Source organism: Ovis canadensis, chromosome 19 (assembly GCF_042477335.2).
Source record: "Ovis canadensis isolate MfBH-ARS-UI-01 breed Bighorn chromosome 19, ARS-UI_OviCan_v2, whole genome shotgun sequence".
NCBI classification, from domain to species: Eukaryota; Metazoa; Chordata; class Mammalia; order Artiodactyla; family Bovidae; genus Ovis; species Ovis canadensis.
Window position 1 is genome coordinate 20,247,538 of NC_091263.1, and position 18,688 is coordinate 20,266,225.

Genomic DNA, 18,688 nt, shown 5'->3' on the forward strand with positions numbered 1-18,688 from the left:
CTGGCTATATTTGAGCCACAGACCACAGTCTGCAAACTATTGTACCTAGACACCTAAAGAAGAACTTATGGGGAAAAAACAACCTCTGTGTTATTTCGTGTTTAGATCTGCTTGCTACCTTCATCCCTGAACAACTTTTATCTGGGTGTGAACTCTCTGGATCCCACTTAGCTCGTGGAGTGTTTGGAGCTGCTATGCCACTGTCTGTGAGCGCTGGCTGTGGCTGGGGTGTCTTCATCCTTGAAGTTGATTCTTCATCCTTGAAGTCCAGGAATCTTGTTAGGATATGGCTTAGTGATCCCAACATAAAAGGCTTTGTTTTCCACAAGAGATTTTAGCTCCTTTATAGTTATTGATGTGATAAGTATCTTTGTCATCTTATTTTATATCATACTTTCTTTTCTGGTTTCAAAACTTCCTTTAACCATCTCGTGTTTTGCTTTGTGTTGTCTGCTTCTTCTTATCCTAGTAGCATACATAGTTTTATCCAATTGGGTTTCTTTTATGATCACAATTTATACTGTATCTGCTAAATCTGTAAACAGTGATGAATTTAATATATTATCCTTTCTCCTCCTTTCACTTCCATCATCCAATTACTCAATCAAGTAATGTCACAAATACCTTTATAATATTCATTTATATGATGGCTTAATATTTACTATTTAGTATTTTCTTCCAATTTTTGTGCTGAAGTCCTATTTGATATCTTCTTTTTTCCTACTTTTCTCTGAGTTTATACATTTCTGTTTCATGTTCCAGTTACACAGCGGTAATACAATTAAATTGAATTAATTTGTGTTAGAAAAATTGGGAGGCCTGGGTTGTTTAGATTTCCTGTTCCAGGTATATTTGAATATTGTGTGTGTGTGTGTGTGTGTGTGTCCCTCACCCCTAATGGAGATAGACAACTACAGGGGTTTTTGCAATGCAAAGACTTTTCCCTCCTCCACCACCACAGACAGCTTCTTGTAAACAAGGCTCACCTATGTGATTCTTCATGTAACCTCAGCTCCTCTGTCAACTGGAAAAAATCTAGACGAGGTCTTGGGAGCTCTGGCAACTGTCGAGATGTAGATTTTTCACCTGCAGGCGCTCTCACCTGGAGATGACTTGTTTCTGGCTCTTTTGAGCTGTGACATTTCTCTGTGCTTCTTGCGCATCCCTTTCCTGGACCCACTGCTTTTGGCAGCCCCTCCATCAGCTTTTCAATTTGGAATTTTTGCTGCCCTTTAGTTTTGCTAAAAAGGGAGTTTGTGTTTACATTTTTCATTTACCTTTTCATTTTTGAGAACAATGTATGAAAATCCCTTTTTCTTTGCATACTCTCAATAGTTATTTATATCAATAAGTTCTGATTTATACTTCCCTTTCAGTCTTGAGATAATTTCCTTTTTTGCAAAATGATGTCATGAAGACATGGGCAGAGAGAGTCAGAAACAAAAGTCTTGGTATCAGATGACTTTCCATATGGAGTTGTGGGAGCATTTGCTCAGCAAATACTTTTTCAGGTACTTAATATATATGCAGAGTACATCATGTGAAATGCCAGGGCTAGATGACTCACAAGCTGGAATCAAGATTGCCAGGAGAAATATCAACAACCTCAAATATGCAGATGATACCACTTTAATGGCAGAAAGTGAAGAGGAATTCAAGAGCCTCTAGACAAGGGTGAAAGAGGAGAGTGAAAAAGCTCTGAAAAACATCCAAAATCGAAAATCATGGCATCCGGTCCTATCACTTTATGGCAAACAGATAGGGAAAAGTGAAAACAGCGACAGATTTTATTTTCTTGGAATCCAAAATCACTGCAGATGGTGACTGCAGACATGAAATTAAAAGACGATTGCTCCTTGGAAGAAAAACTATGACAAACCTAGACAATATATTGAAAAGCAGAGACATCACTTTGCTGACAAAGGTCTGTATTCAAGGTTATGGTTTTTCCAGTAGTCATGTAGAGATGTGAGAGCTGGACCATAAAGAAGGCTAAGCGCCAAAGAATTGATGCTTTTGAACTGTGGTGCTAGAGAAGATGCCTGAGAGCCCTTTGGACTTCAAGGAGATCAAATCAGTCCATACTATAGGAAATAAACCCTGAATATTCATTGGAAGAACTGACGCTGAAGCTGAAGCGCCAATCCTTTGGCCACCTGGTGCAAAGAACTGACTCATTTGAAAAGACCCTGATGCTGGGAAAGTCTGAGGTCAGGAGGAGAAGGGGATGACAGAGGATGAGGTGGTTGGATGACATCACCAACTCAATGGACATGAGTTTGAGCAAACTCCAGGAGATAGTGAAGAACAGAAAAGCCTCGCGTGCTGCAGTCTATGGGGTCACAAAGAGTTGGACACGACTTAGTGACTGAATGGTGAACAATAACTCTATGTGCAAAAACTGTGCAAGGCAATGGTAAAATTTTAAGATATAAAAATATGCCCACAAAAGCACACTCTCCAGATGGGGATCAACTGTTGCCCAATATCTCTATTTAGAAAGGCCTAGAATCTGCTTCCTTATAATGTGTGACTTCTTGAAACCTCAGTTTTCTTATCTAAAAAATGGTTTTGATGATACTACCTACCCTTGTGACTGTTGTGAAAAGTATACAAGTTGATCCCAGTTTTTATATATGAAAGTAGTAGGCAATATTAATAAGATTAGACTGGTAGGTCAAGGCCAGAATGGAGAATGGAGAACTTGAAGATCTCATCAAGAAATTTCATCTTTAGACTATGGGTTCCCTGCAGATAATGATATGATGAAAATGGTGCTTAAGGAAGATTTTCTGGTCAGTCATTAATCTGCAGATAAATGAGGCAATGAAGAGGCTAACAGCAGAAAGGCTGGGTAGGAGGTAGATCAGTTAGATGTTTCTTCTACACAGCAGCCACTGAGATGTCGTAAGGGAAATAGCATTGGCACTGACCAGGAAGAGGCATCTAAGTCATCACAAGAGATGCTGGCTGTAAACCACCCTTACCTCTGCACCAGAGCTGAATGGCAGCCCTACCCGAGTGAGAGAGTCCACTCCTGAAAGTGCTATTAACTCACATAAAAGGAAGATGCTTCCAGAGTTGGTTAATTGTGCCACTAGTCGAAATGCCAGGGCCCACTCACGTCCCTCAGAGCCTGCCCTTCTGTACCCCTGGATCTAAGGGGGCCTCTGGCGGCAGCCTCTCTCTGTCCCTGGGGCTGTCTCCTCCCATGTGGAGGGAGGTGACATCTGGGGACAGTGTTTTGCAATGCCTCAGGAGGTTGATGGACAGAATTCAGGCTTACTCACCTCCTAGGAAGGACAACTCTGAGATGCGGCCTACACTTCATCCCCAAGGCCCCAGCAGGACTGAGGCTCAGTGATCAGGAGTGAAGCCTTCTCATTAAGGCATAGCACGCTGACTGCCTTCCTCTCCTTGCGATTCCTCACTTCCCTACAGACGCTGCCTGAGATCACTCCCAAGCAAACTTCTTGAACGTAAATATTTTTCTCAGAATGGTCTTCTTGAGGAGACTGTATATATAGACTTTCAACCTGGGGTTTGTCCAAAAGACATTCTTCTCAATTTAATAGAGAAGAAAATACCTTTCAGAAGGCCCACAAGCCTTCCCCACACACGTCAGTGGCCCACAATGGGGTCACACGTCCCTGCCCAAATGTACTCACACAGAGAATGCAGTGAGCACGATGGGTGCCACACAGCAGACGCTTGGGCACCACTGGGGTCAGGCGACCAAGGACATGCGCCTCTGGGTGAGAGCCACAGTCTTCCTGGAAAAGGCTTCCCTCGTAAGTGGGCACAAGCAATGACAGTGTCCGCCGTCATTGTTTCACTGCCCTGGCACAGAAAACCTGCATCTGAATCCTGGACTGATTTATCACCCAGTGAGTTCTGAGCTTTTCATCTTCCTTTAGAGAAATAAGAAGTTTTAGCCTTCAACTCTGCGAAGAATCTACCATGAGTTTGACGTGCACATTTCTACTGCAACGGGCTTAATACATCTTCATGGCCCATATTAGGAATAACACTTTCCGTAATGATTCCCTTCATTGATCTGAGTGCTCAGACCTACATTAGAACCACTTAGGAGTAGCTGTGCCACACGCCAGCCCTTGATTATACAGCAAAGTATTGAATATCCCCACATGCGTCCACAGCTTCACACCTAACATAGGTGTAGAATGGTTGCCTAGAAGGCACTTATTCTTATCCGGTCTTTGCAGCCAAGACACCTAATGATCAATAACTTGGGCCACAAAGGGTCTTTGGAAAGACCCTTTGAATCTAGAGTTTATTCTTGTTTTGTATGAAAGTTTCCTCACCAGACTTCTCATCACAGCCAGGAGCTGGTTCCAGGCACACCTTTTGCCTCAGCGTGGGACCCTTGCTGCCATTTTGCTCCCTTAACTTTCCCTAGACCCCAGGCAGCAGAATGGTTCACCGAGATTATCTGCCAAAGGGGAAACCCTTCTGAGGAGGTCACAGAGCGAGAACTCCCCCCTCCGCTGGGACTGTCAAACACCTCATGGCAGACAGGGGAAGAGAAAGGAGAGTGTTTGGGACCCGGAGCTGTCCCTTCAGTGTGGACCAGAGGCCAGAGGCCGGTGCTGTCAGCCATGTGCCGAGCACAGAGGGATGGAGTTTGCCTTCAGTTGGGGCTTTTATCTTTGTTGGCATGGAAATAAATTGGTTCCACTTTTTATTTCCTCTGTAAACGTCCTTTAAATTCTAACAAGCTAATGGAGCCAATTTCTTTCGCCACCCCAATCCAAGTCCATTAACCCCACCCTACTTTTCATCATAACCTGTGCCCCTTTCCAAGCCAAGCAATCATTCACGTTAAGTCTGTCCTGTAGGAGGAAAAATTCAAAGGTGCCTGACAGTTCCTGCTTGAGACAGATTCAGGGAGGATGTCAGGCAGCTGAGTGCTTCAGAGACTGCTTGTCAATCTTGGCCTTTGGGCTGACATCCAGGAAAACGGGCCATTAGCAGGAAGCCATCTTTTGACCTTCACTAATGGCGGGTGCTACCGAAGCGGGAGGCATGGTGAGCCCCATCCCTGGAAAAAAATGCAGAAGGCCCTCCACGAAGGAAAAAGAAGCAGTGGAAGCTTCCAGTTTCTGTCTCCCTGAAGAGGCAGGCACTGCACAGAGAAAGACTTAAACTATTCTGAAGCTTATTCTCAACGCTGTGTTACCCTACATTTGTTATTTTATCTCCCTGTTTTGGGATGATATTAATAGGAAAGCCCAATATGGAAGACACTTGTGGTTCCAAATCAGGAAATGGAGTGAGACAGAGCAGAAGGTCTGGGTCCCACCAACAGCTGGTTTCAGGGGGAACGGAAACCAATGAACATAGTGAGGAACAGTAGCTTTAGGAAGAGACAAAGTCAAACTGGGGGATTTCAGAAAGAAAAGGCAAGTGGAAGAAGATGTCCTTGACCCAAGACAGGTCTACAGAAGTCAGACCAAAGCCAGAACTCTAGGAAGCACTGTGTTACCAGGAGCTGCATGGGTTTTTAAGTCTGGATCTCTACCATCCAAAATGCTGACCACTCACCACGTCACTACTGAACTCCTGAAACGTGGCTGCTCAGAATTGAGATATACATTCAATTTTGGAGACATATATATATATATATATATATATATATATATTTGTTGCTCATTAGTTTTTTTATACTGCATGCTGAAATGACCACAACTGTAATATACTAGGTTAAATAAGACATTATGAAAATTAATCCCCCTTGTTTCTTTTCACCCATTTACACATATGCAGTCCATATCGCTATCTACTGAACACCACTTGTCTGTGCAGCCAGAGCAAAAGCTGCCCCACTTTGAGCAACACAAGACTGGAAACACATATATTCCATTCCCATGGACTCAAGCATGTCTGAGAGCTGTTTCAGACAATGACTAATTGACTAGGAGAGAACTAATGTTGCTTGCTTAATTCCAGACCAAAACCTCCAGGACATGGGACAGGAAGCAGGCAACCATTTAAATTATAAACTAGCCACATAGAAACGTCACCAAACTCTCAGTTCCCAGAATATATGGATAAAGGTCACACTCCGAAGCTGATTTTACAGGAGGAAGACCCCCGCCAGATGAAAACTGCTGACCACAAGCACTCAGACACCAGATTGTTTATTTTTTTTTTTAATTTTAGTTTTTTATTTTTTAAATTTTAAAATCTTTAATTCTTACATGCATTCCCAAACATGAACCCCCCTCCCACCTCCCTCCCCATAACAACTTTCTGGGTCATCCCCATGCACCAGCCCCAAGCATGCTGCATCCTGCGTCAGACATAGACTGGCGATTCAATTCACATGATAGTATACATGTTAGAATGTCATTCTCCCAAATCATCCCACCCTCTCCCTCTCCCTCTGAGTCCAAAAGTCCGTTATACACATCTGTGTCTCTTTCCCTGTCTTGCATACAGGGTCGTCATTGCCATCTTCCTAAATTCCATATATATGTGTTAGTATACTGTATTGGTGTTTTTCTTTCTGGCTTACTTCACTCTGTATAATCGGCTCCAGTTTCATCCATCTCATCAGAACTGATTCAAATGAATTCTTTTTAACGGCTGAGTAATACTCCATTGTGTATATGTACCACAGCTTTCTTATCCATTCATCTGCTGATGGACATCTAGGTTGTTTCCATGTCCTGGCTATTATAAACAGTGCTGCGATGAACATTGGGGTACATGTGTCTCTTTCAATTCTGGTTTCCTCGGTGTGTATGCCCAGCAGTGGGATTGCAGATTGTTTAAAACCAAAGATGGGTGATGCTCAAAACTTTACTTTGATGCCAACCAATGGGAGAATTGTGCACACGCTGATCAAGCACACTGCAGCCCCTCCCTCATATTGCCATTAAAGCCTTTGTCTCCTGGGGATTTCCCTGGTGCTCCAGTGGTTAAGAATCTGCCTTCTAATGCAGGGGATGTGCATTCCATCCCTGGTCAGGGAACAAAAATCCCATATCCCTTGGCGCAGCTAAGCATCTGCACCACAATGAAGACCCAGTGCAGCCAAACAAACGAACCAAAATAACCCTGGTCTCCTAACCAGTACCTTGGAGATGGTCTGAGGACGTATCCACCATCTTCCCAGGTTGCTGGTCTCCTAAATGAAGCAACTTTGCCTTCTCCACCAACACTCATCTCCTGAGTATAGGTCTTTCCAGCGGTGAGCAGCTGAATTTGGTTTCAGCACATTCAGACAAAGGGGCACAGAATTTCACAACTCTGGGTGGGGAAGGTCATCTGTGGAAGTGTGCCCTCCTCCTCCGGACCCCAGAGCATCATGCTCGCATGAGAAGCACTGGTACCAGCCTCAGCAAGGCTATCAGGCTGGAGGGTTTGGGCCTGTCTGCCAGCCAGGAGCACAAGCGTGCCTTTCATTTCAAGCATTAACTCCTCCCTTTGCCTCCAGAAAACAGTCACCTTTGGGGGGTGCTGACCACACAGGAAGCAGGAAAAGGTGTCAGTTCCCTTCTCTGCCCCAGTTTTTTCAGCTTTTGTTTTGAGCTCCACTGGGTCATGGAAATTTGCATCTTCTTGCTGCCCTGACTCAGCCCAGCAGTCTATTTCAATAAGCCGGCCATCGGGTGTGCCAGCAGCCTCGCCTCTGCACTGGAGCACCAGCTCAAAATCATTTCATTACTCACGGTTGGGAGGCAATCTGAATACTCTGGAAGCCAAGTTTGTTCTATTTACTCAAGTACTGAGGTTTTTCTTTATCCTATTGACTTATTACTGGGATTTGCAGAACATTTTGTGAATTCTGGTTGATCAGTAGGTTTTGATTTTAAAAAGTCTTATTTTTTCAGTTGTGTTTTACTTCTTTAAGAAAACCCATTCATCTGGTTAACAAAAATGAGTGATTCATACAAAGCACAAGCACTTTTTTCATGCCCTCAATGAACTCCCAGACTAATTGAGTGGGATAGATTTGTTTTTTAAAAAATTACAGAGACCATGAGAGAAATCTATACAGAACAAGGAGGTATATAATGGAAGGAGTGATCAGTTTTCCTCTGGAGAGATAAGAAAAGGTTCTAAGGGTCTTTGAGTTCAGACGCCCCCTCCTCCAACACACACATACACACACACACACACACACACACTCCTCCCCCAAGTGTGAGATCCAAATTAGCATATCTAAATGCCTCCAGACATTTCCACTTGCATGCCTCAGAACGTCTCAAACATAACATATATAATATGTATTTCACTTTTTTCAAAGAAGCCATCCCTTCCCTGCCACCCACAGCCCCTTCAATTTCCCCATCTCAATGAATGGCCTCACTAACAACTCAGTTCTAACCCTCCATCTGTGGGTCACTCTCGGCTCCTTGCTCTTCCTCCATACCGCTCAACCAGCCCACCTGGGAATTCTGTCAGTTCACCGTCATCTCTCACCCAGGGTTAAGGCGGCTGACCCCATACGCACTCACTTCCTCCATGGCTTTCCCTTAAATTCTAAGTGCTAGGCAGCAACATACATGAATTTCTACAGACATAAATCAGCTCTTGTCACTTGCCTGCTTATGCCTATCAATGGATCTTTACTTAATTCCAAACACTTATCTTAGAATCTGTAAAGATGTCTTAAATAGGACACAAAAACCGCTAGTGGTACAGAACCTGCCTGCCAATGCAGGAGACGTAAGAGACATGTGTTCGATCCCTGGGTTGGGAAGATCCCCTGGAGGAGGGCACAGCAACCCACTCCGGTATTCTTGCCTGGGGAATCCCATGGACAGAGGAGCCTGGCAGGCTACAGTCCATAGGGTCGTAAAGATTCATACATGACTGAAGTGACTCAGCACGTACAATGAAGGGAAATTAGATAAATCGAATTATGTTGAAATTAACAACTTTCAATCATCAAACAGAATTAATTGAAAAGGCAACCCATTGAGCAACAGATGGTATTTACAAAACACATACCTGACAAAGGACTCATATTTAAATATAAAAGGGCTCAGACAAATAAGAAAATTAGAAACTACTCTGTAGAAAAATGAGCCAAATATTTGACAAGAGAGAACATCCACATGGTCAACCTACATATGAAAAGGGCTCAGCTCACTCATCAAGTCTCAGTGCAAGACCACTGCATCCGTCAGGATGGCTGAAGGGAACAAGGCGTATGGAATAACATCCAGCGTTAGAGCAGGTATGGAGCAACCGGAATGCTCACCCTCTTCTGGGGACAGCGTGACTTGGTACAAAATGGCAGGAAAACTATCTGGCAGTTTCCACGAGAGCTGAGCATATGCACGCCCTATGCTCCATCAGGCCTACCCTCAGCTACACACATCCGCACACCCCCCCAAAATCGACGTATGCATGTGAACGTGCCGAATTGCTTCAGTCATGTCCGACTGTTTGCAACCCCCCAGACTCCTCAGTATGTATACATGCATAGGGCTTGCCAGGGCCATGCATACGTACATACACCTGAAGACAGCTACAAGACCACTGTCAGCAGCACTACTCATAAATAAGCCCCAGAAGGAAATTAACCAAAGGCCCACTAATGGCGGATGAATAAGTAAATCTCAGTTTAGTCATATAATGGATTATTCAACAGCAATGAAAATTATTTAAATCACAGGAAATACATGGTTGAATTTCAAGGTCATACTGAACAAGAGACAGCAAAAGAGTGCTCACGCATGACTTGTTTGCGCTACATTCAAAAGCAGGCAAAGCTGACGAGGGCAATCAGAAGTCTGCTAAGCGCTTCTCTGGGCAGGAGGGAGTCCATGATGACTGGAAAGGGGTCAAGGGGTGCTCTGGCTGCGGGCTGCGTTCCGTTTCCTGATTTGAATGTTGGTTACACAGCTAGGTTTTGTGTGACAAAATTTATAAAAATTGTACTATGGTTTATGTACTTTTCTCCGTGTACCTCAAACTTTAATAAAAGTTTTTAAAAATTCACATTTCCAATCACAGCCCGAGGCCCCAGCCTGTCTCCAAGCTCACCCCAAGGCCCTTCTCCCCAGCTTCACCAGCTCCCACCCAGGGCTTCTCTTCAGCCTCAGTACCCTGTTCATCCTGCTCCCTCCCTGGGTGGTCTCCCCTCGCCCTTCACCGGCTGGTTCGCGTTCTCCCGGGCACCTAAGCTTGGGTGCCTCCTCTTCCTGGTCACCATGCCAGCAGGTCTCCATCTGATATTTTCTACCGCAAGCCTCTGTCTCCTCCTTCCACAGCACCTATCACACTTTCGAACAAACAAATCTTTAAAAAAGTGTTGTCCAGGTGAACAAAAAAAAGGAGCAGACACATAACACTGAATTTCCCAAACTGGTACAGAAAGAAAGGAAACGAGGTCAGGACGGAGGGCATCTGTCTCCAGCAGGGCCTCTGTGATGTGCTTACTAGGAGTGATTAGATACTGCTGCAACCTCGCAACGCATCTCAAGCTTTCAAAGTTGCTTCTGTGGTTGATTGGTGGGTAACTCTCTCCCCAGGCTTTTTTCCTGCCTGGAAAGAAACCTAATGAAAGACAAAGTAATAGGCACTGCCTGCAAACACACTGGTCAAAACACTGCACTTAAATGATCGTGCTCTGCTGGTGTCCTCAGGAAATGGAAGCCCTTCAGAAAACTCACCATTACTCTGTCAGGTAGAATATCCCTGCACCCTCCACAGGCACTGGGACAATTTTCCTTTCCTACTAAGGTGTTCCTTTCTGACTCCAGTGTCCTCAGCAGGTGAGAGCAAGGTTTCTGAAAGTGAAACGATGCCTTGAGTTCATGTGTCTTTCACTTGAGCCCTCCTTTGTAAGCTGCTGAGAGCTGTGTGATGGCCTCACCTTAGCAGAACTACCTGTTGACTGGCGTTCTTGACAACTTGTGCCTGTGGAAGGGATGGGTCAGCAAATCCAGCTGAAATGAGAAAGCAGTGATTTTTATGACTGGTACAAGTCGTCTGATGGGAAATCACAGGGCATACAGAGCATTCCACACACACTCTTAACATGCTTCCCATGATCCACATGGCTTTATTGGTGAAAGCATTTACAAGTGAGCATACTGTACTTGTATTATTATTTCCAATTCCCCATTAGAGAAACTGAGCTGAGTCTGCAGTTTCTGATAAAGGCAGAGTCCATTTCTCAAGCACTGGTGTGGGACTCAGCTAAGCCACTTAACTTTCGCCAGCTGGGTGTGGGTGGCATTGTAACACCTCCGGGCATAGACCTTAGGAGGCAGCATGCTTTTCTCCACCTGCTCACACTGTGCAGCCGTGAGAAGAGCACGGGTCAGGAGGTCCACCGGTGCAAGGAGGACGAGAGACATGGAAAACACCTGGGCCCAACCCACAGCTTCAAGGCAAGTTCCAGCAGCAAGGCCTCGGTCAACCTCAGCCCCCAGCCAACACACAGGTGCATGAGTGAGAAGACCAACTCTGTTTCCACACTGAGTTTGGGTGGTTTTTCAGTTAGGAGTTGTGTGGAAAAAGAAAACTGATACAACAAAAATCAGCCTACTTATGACTCGGCGCTCTCCTACTGCCCCTAATGGAGAGTCAACGTCACCTTCCCCTTCCACGAGGTCAGCAGCAACTCTCGCAGAAGGAGTCCTCTCAGACCAGTGACGAATGACTGTGCGTCCACGATGCGCCAAGCGCTGAGGACACCAGGAGGACTCTCAGAGGCTCTCATCCTGGAAGAGCACGTGTCCTGTGATTAATAACTGCGCGTCCACGATGCGCCAAGCGCTGAGAACACCGGGAGGACCCTCAGAGGCTCTCATCCTGGAAGAGCACGTGTCCTGCATGGGACACGGACACCCAGAAAACCACACCTGAAAAATCATAGGATTCTAAGATGGGCACTGGGTTGCCTTCCCAGCCCAGGGCTGATGAGTGATAACTCCACTGACCCAGAGAGAGAATATTTCACAGAGAGAAGACCACACGCTGAGGAGGTGCAGGGCCCATGATGGGCCAGGAGGCAGGCATGGGGCCACTACTGTGCAGAGGGACCAGCCCAGTGACGAGTCCCTCCAGTCCTCAGACAGCGGCTGGATGGCATGCGGGGCAGCTCCATACAAACCAACAGGAAGTGAGTGTCTCCTGGCCCTAGGAATCTACCTCCTCCAGACTGGGAAACAAGATCTGGCTTACACCGTCAACTTGTACAGAACCAAACAGCAGTAACCTATAACATCATTGAACATAATTGTCTTCTTTTTTTTTTAACAAATATACATATTTGAGGTATGCTTTATTCACCATAAACTTCACCTGTCTTAAATATAAATTCAACAATTTTTTGTGAATTCACAGAGTTATGCAACCAGGACCAGAAATTAATACTAGCACACTTCCATCAGCCCAATAAAGATCTGCTCTGTCCATCTGCAGTCACTTCTGGTTCCCATTCCTGGCTTTGGGCAGCTGCCAATCGACTTTCTCTCCCTACCTATGGCCTTTACTGGCAATTTCATATAAACAGAATCTTATAATAATGTGGCCTTTTGCATTTGGTTCTTTCACTCAGCATGTTTCTGGGGTTCATCCATGTTTTAGCATGATGCATTGATGCATTTTGTTTTTTAAGGAAATTAGTTTCCTTTTCCAATTTCACTCCTGCCCAACAAAAATAGAATTAGAACATTACACATATTTATAACTTCAGTTTCCTCAGCAATCAGGCCCAGGGAGGCGAGTGCCTACAAGAAACGGAGAAAACACTGATCGAAGTAGAAGGGAGATCTATTCTCCACTTCCATATCCCTCATCACACTGGCCAAGACGGAATCCAAATCTCCAGCCACACAGACAGCATCGGAGTCATCATTACTCCTCTGGGAATATGGTGACCATTACGTATTTCCCTGACCACAGAGGACAAGCTTCTCGGGCTACTCTGATGCTGACTTGCTCTCTGTATGTGTCTCTCTCTGTTTCACTGACTCTTTCTCATGGAAACAGACACACTAAGTGAGTGAGGGAGTGTGTGTGTGTGTGTGTGTGTGTGTGTGTGTGTGTACAGACACACTAAGTGAGTGAGTGAGGGAGTGTGTGTGTGTGTGTGTGTGTGTGTGTGTGTGTGTGTGTGTGTGTCCTTCCCCCTTTATTGGTTCTCCAACTTGTTCACTCTGACTTTTGGAACTTCAGTGAGATGGGATCTTATCCAAATAGGACTACAGGCCAAGACCGGAAAAATTATCTTACCACATTTCAGTTTCAGTTCAGTCGCTCAGTCGTGTCCGACTCTTTGCGACCCCATGAACCGCAGCACGCCAGGCCTCCCTGTCCATCACCAACTCCCAGAGTCCACCCAAACTCATGTACATTGAGTCAGTGATGCCATCCAACCATCCCATCCTCTGTCCTCCGCTTCTCCTCCCATCTTCAATCTTTCCCAGCATCAGGGTCTTTTCAAATGAGTCAGCTCTTCACATCAGGTGGCCAAAGGATTGGAGTTTCAGCTTCGACATCAGTCCTTCCAATGAACACCCAGGGCTGATCTCCTTCAGAATGGACTGGTTGGATCTCCTTGTAGTCCAAGGGACTCTCAAGAGTCTTCTCTAACACCACAGTTCAAAAGCATCAATTCTTGGGTGCTCAGCTTTCTTTATAGTCCAACTCTCACATCCATACATGACTACTGGAAAAACTATAGCCTTGATTAGACGGACCTTTGTTGACAAAGTAATGTCTCTGCTTTTTAATATGCTGTCTAGGTTGGTCATAACTTTCCTTCCAAGGAGTAAGTGTCTTAATTTCATGGCTGCAATCACCATCTGCAGTGATTTTGGAGCCCCAAAAAATAAATCTACCACATGGAAGACTGTAAAATCCAATCATCAAAGTCATGATTTGCAAACAGAAACCAACAGAAAAAGGACAACTGATCTCAATATGTTTGTTTGGTAAATATTAAGCATTTCAGTCGGGCAGTCCAGAAAGGACACATTTCTATATGGTTGTTTATTACTTCCATCAGTGAGACTGGGTCAAACCAGGTCACAATTTAAGGAGGCTGTTCCTTTTATAAAATCATGAAGAGAATCATGTAAGCCTTGCATAAAATAGAATTCGGGTGTGTAATCAGCCAAGGGAGTGGCCCAACCTACTTGAGAAGGATGAACAGTCCTATGGACCAGCTGAATCACCAAGCGCACACTGCCACACACAATTGCTGCCAGTATCCTATGCCCAATGCACACGGTCTGATTTTCATGGCAGCTTCACGACCCCTATTACATGGCACATCTGTCCTGCATGCTGAGGCCACCTATGACATCACCACAGTCAGCTGAGAGACACTGCCACGAAAACCATTTCCACACAAGGAGGCTGCGACTGTGCCAAGCCTTATTGGCAAGGGGAAGGGATCTGGCAATGCTTTGGCAGCGAGTTTGAATCCAAAGCAATCTGGAGAAGGAGAAAGCAAGGTTTAAATTAAAGAGAACTGAACAGAACAGAGAAAAGGAGAAGATGAAGCCTTGTAACTGTGATAAATCCTTCCAATTCAAGGGCAAGGAATAGTGGATGGGAGAAGCTGGAAACAAAACAAAACCTCCACATGCATTCGAGTCACCCACACTCATCTGGTAGAAAACAGGATGTAAAGAACACAGAGGATGCTGCCGAGGGACCTTACGCCACCCACCTCTCCACTCCCACTGCCTGAGGCTTTTAGGTAAAGCCAGGGCTACTCGAGTCACCCCACATGACCAAAACGTGGACCTCTATGGAAAGCGTGGAGTTAACCACACCCCTTGGTCCATGGGACATTATCACGATCGATCTGGACAAGAGCCTACTCCTGCTTCATTTGCCCACACTTCTGATGACTTTTCTTTTTCCCGTCTCCCTCCCCATCAGCAGCCATTTTCCTGGGTTGGGTCCATGCTATAAATAAATGCTGCTATTTCTCTTATGTGTAATGTGACACACCTCATTATGCCTCCTTCCAACCTCTACTAAGCTCTAGCTGCTTAATTTTTTTTATTTATTTAAACTAAAAAACTACAGTTCATCCATTACCCCTGACCCATTTCCCACCTTACAACCATCATTCTGTTTGCTGTATCTGTGAACTTAGTTCTCCTTTTTGTATTTATAGATTTTTTTCTAGATTACACATATGCAAGATGATACAGTATTTGTCTTTCTCTGATTTATTTTATTTAGCATAATGCCCTCCAGGTCCCTTCACGATGTCATGAATGGCAAGATTTCGCCCTTTTCTGTGTCTGAATAGTATTTCATTGCATGCATGAGTGTGTGTGTGTAAATCACAATTTCTTTATTGATTTATCCATCAATGGACACTTAGTTGCGTCTGTATCTTGGCTGTTGTAAATAATGCTACAATGAATGGGAGAGCATGTCTCTTTTCGAATTAGTGCTTTTGTTTTCCTCAGATAAATACCCAGCAGTGGGACCGAATCATATGGCAGTTCTAGGTTTGATTTGTTGAGGACCCTCCATACTATTTCTATAGTGGTTGCACCAATTTATATTCCCACCAACAGTGTTGGAGGGTTCCCTTTTCTCCAATCCTTGCCAACACCTGTAATTTCTTGTCTTTTTGAAAACAGTCATTTTGACAGGTGTGAGATGATACACTCAGCAGAATAGCAACACTACCTCACTGCTGTTTTGATTTTCATTTCCCTGATGATTAATTATGCTGATCATCTTTTCGTGTGCCTGCTGGCCATCTGTAAGTCTTCCTTGGAAAAATGTCTTTTCAGATCTTCTGTCCATTTTTTAATCAGATTGCTTGGTTTTCTACTTTGGAGTTGTATGAGTGTTTTATATACTTTGGATATTAGCACTAATTTCTTAAATGTCCTCACTGTTATAGACAGCTCAAGTCCATTTCTGCTATTCATGTATGCAAAACCACGTTTTGCCCACACGTTCCTTGGATGGTGGAATCACTTCCAACTCCTCACCTCCACAAACGAACTGGGATGATGAGATCTCTACACACCTCCTGTAGACCAGGGTGGGTATTTTTTGAGCTATACTCCCAAAAGCAGACTACAAGTAGATGTCACACCACCAAGAATGCTGAAACTCTCCAGGATGGCTGTGAGGGCCTACAAGATCCCCACGTCTCCCCTGTCCAGATTTTCTATATTTTGCCAACCTGAAAAGTGAAAGTGTTAGTTGCTCAGTGGTGTCCAACTCTTTGTGACCCTGTGGAATATGTAGCCCACTAGGCTTTTCTGTCCATGGAATTCTCCAGGCAAGAATACTGGAGTGGGTAGCCATTCCCTTCTCCAGGGGATCTTCCTGACCCAGGGATCATATCTGGGTCTCCTGCATGACAGGCAGATTCTTTACCATCTGAGCCACCAGGGAATGGGTGTCAAATGATATTAGTAATTCATCATTGCTTTACGATTAATTCTTGATTATTAATGAGTTAGAGTATTCTCTGTATGCTTCTTAGTCATTTGGGAGTCCATCCTTTATACTATACCCACTCATATCTTTTGTCTGTTTTTCTGTTGGCATATTGGATTTTTCTTGTTAATTTTTTAGTTTTTCATATAATGTAGAAATTGTAACTTGTCAGTTTAGATATTGCAAATGTTTTCTCTCAATATGATATGTGTCTGTTAACTGTGTACATGGTACCCCTTAATTAAAAAGAAATCTTAAATTAATAAATTTAAACTTAAAAAGAGATTAAAATAAATATTGGGAAACTTGGATATTATCTGTTTACACACTTTTTAAAGTTAACACAGGACATGTCTCAAGCTAGTATTACAAAAAAGTGAAGTGAAGTGAAAGTCAGTCAGTCGCATCCGATGCTTTGCAACCCCATGGGCTATTCAGTCCATGAAATTCTCCAGGCTAGAATACTGGAGTGGGTTGCCATGCCCTCCTCCAGGGGATCTTCCCAATCCAGGAATCGAACCAGGGTCTCCTGCATTGCAGGCGGATTCTTCACCAGCTGAGCTACCAGGGAAGCCCAAAAAAGTGAATGGCATTTATTAGGACTCAAAAATATTCAAGAGTGATGGTCTTTGGGGGGTGGTGGGCAGAGGCAGGTGGCAGAACCAAGACCTGGAGAGCAGTCAGGACCTGAGGCATCGTCCCTTCTCTCTTTCCCCCTCTTTCTCTCGCTTTCATTCCTGCTCCTCTCCATCTTGGCCTGGCCCTCACTCTCCCAAGTGCCCGAGCTGTTAAGCCCTCAGTTCAGAAAGCTCACTAGTAACAACACATTGCAAATTCCAGACTCCTAGAGTAGGGACTGATAGGCCCAACTGTTTAGTCAGTGATGCTAGGTGATGGCGTCAGACCAATCAAGACAGGGCTTCACGGGCGCGCTGCTTTGGTGGCAGCTCTCAGAGAAGGAGAATCGAAGCTGTGCCAACAGTACATGAAGACAGAGGAGACATGGAACATGGCAAAGGAGTGGGCGCGAGAGTTGCGTGAGACCTGTCGTATTGATGCCTGACGGTACTTCCTGTCTTGCTCTCTCTGCTGAGACCTGGGGGCCCGGAAATCAACAACGACTCTTGAATCGTTTGTGGGTAGCACTCTTCAAGAATGATCTGTTGTCTCACCAGTGCCCCTGACAGTTGGCGACTGGTCCTGATATGTCCCGATGAGACATTTCTATATCCAGACTATGTCTGAGTACATCAGAGACCATGTGTCAGAAGCCTCTTAGTCCCTGACTACAGTCTGAATGGATAAAAGACTCCATTTTTCTCACGAAAAGCATCTTCTCTAAAGAGCTGTCTAGTCTCTAGGGCCAAACTGCAATACCAAATATACATATATATACATATATATATACACACATATATACATATGTGCTGCTACTGCTAAGTTGCTTCAGTCGTGTCCGACTCTGTGCGACCCCATAGATGGCAGCCCACCAGGCTCCCCCGTCCCTGGGATTCTCCAGGGAAGAACGCTGGAGTGGGTTGCCATTTCCTTCTCCAGTGCATGAAAGTGAAGTCGCTCAGTTGCGTTCGACTCTTCGCAACCCCATGGGCTGCAGCCTACCAGACTCCTCCATCCACGGGATTTTCCAGGCAAGAGTTCTGGAGCGGGGTGCCATTGCCTTCTCCAATATATGTATATATTTCAGCCTCCGTTATTCTTTTACAAATCTGATTCCACACTTGTGCATATTACACAGCAAGTGTATATATTATGACTGTTTTATTTTTTCTTATATACACATACACTAATAAAAATAGTTAATAGTACTGAGCTGTCATTACGAGTCAGGCACTGGGCTAAGTGCTTAACATTTATAATTGCCACTCCACACTTACAGTCCTGCCACATAAAAGCTATAATCCCCACAGTGACCCTATGAGGTATTATTACCATTTCCAATTTTTAGTTGAGTATCCCGAGAGGTAGATGATTAAGTAACCTGCCCAGATTACGAAGTGGTGGGTGTAAAGCTGAGGTTCAGGTACACCTGGATTCACCATTACAATGCGCTGTTCCATCTTGACACGTGTGGACGTGTTTGTTTGATATTTGCTCTTCACTGGTCCATTGCTATTATTAGCTACCTTAGGATACGAAGGCTCAAAAGGCAATGACTATTTTCTGTGGCTTTACATTGTCTCAGTTTAGAGGTTCACCTTTAAAAGGAATAAGCCTGTGGATGAAAGGGTGACAACAGCCTGATTTGAAC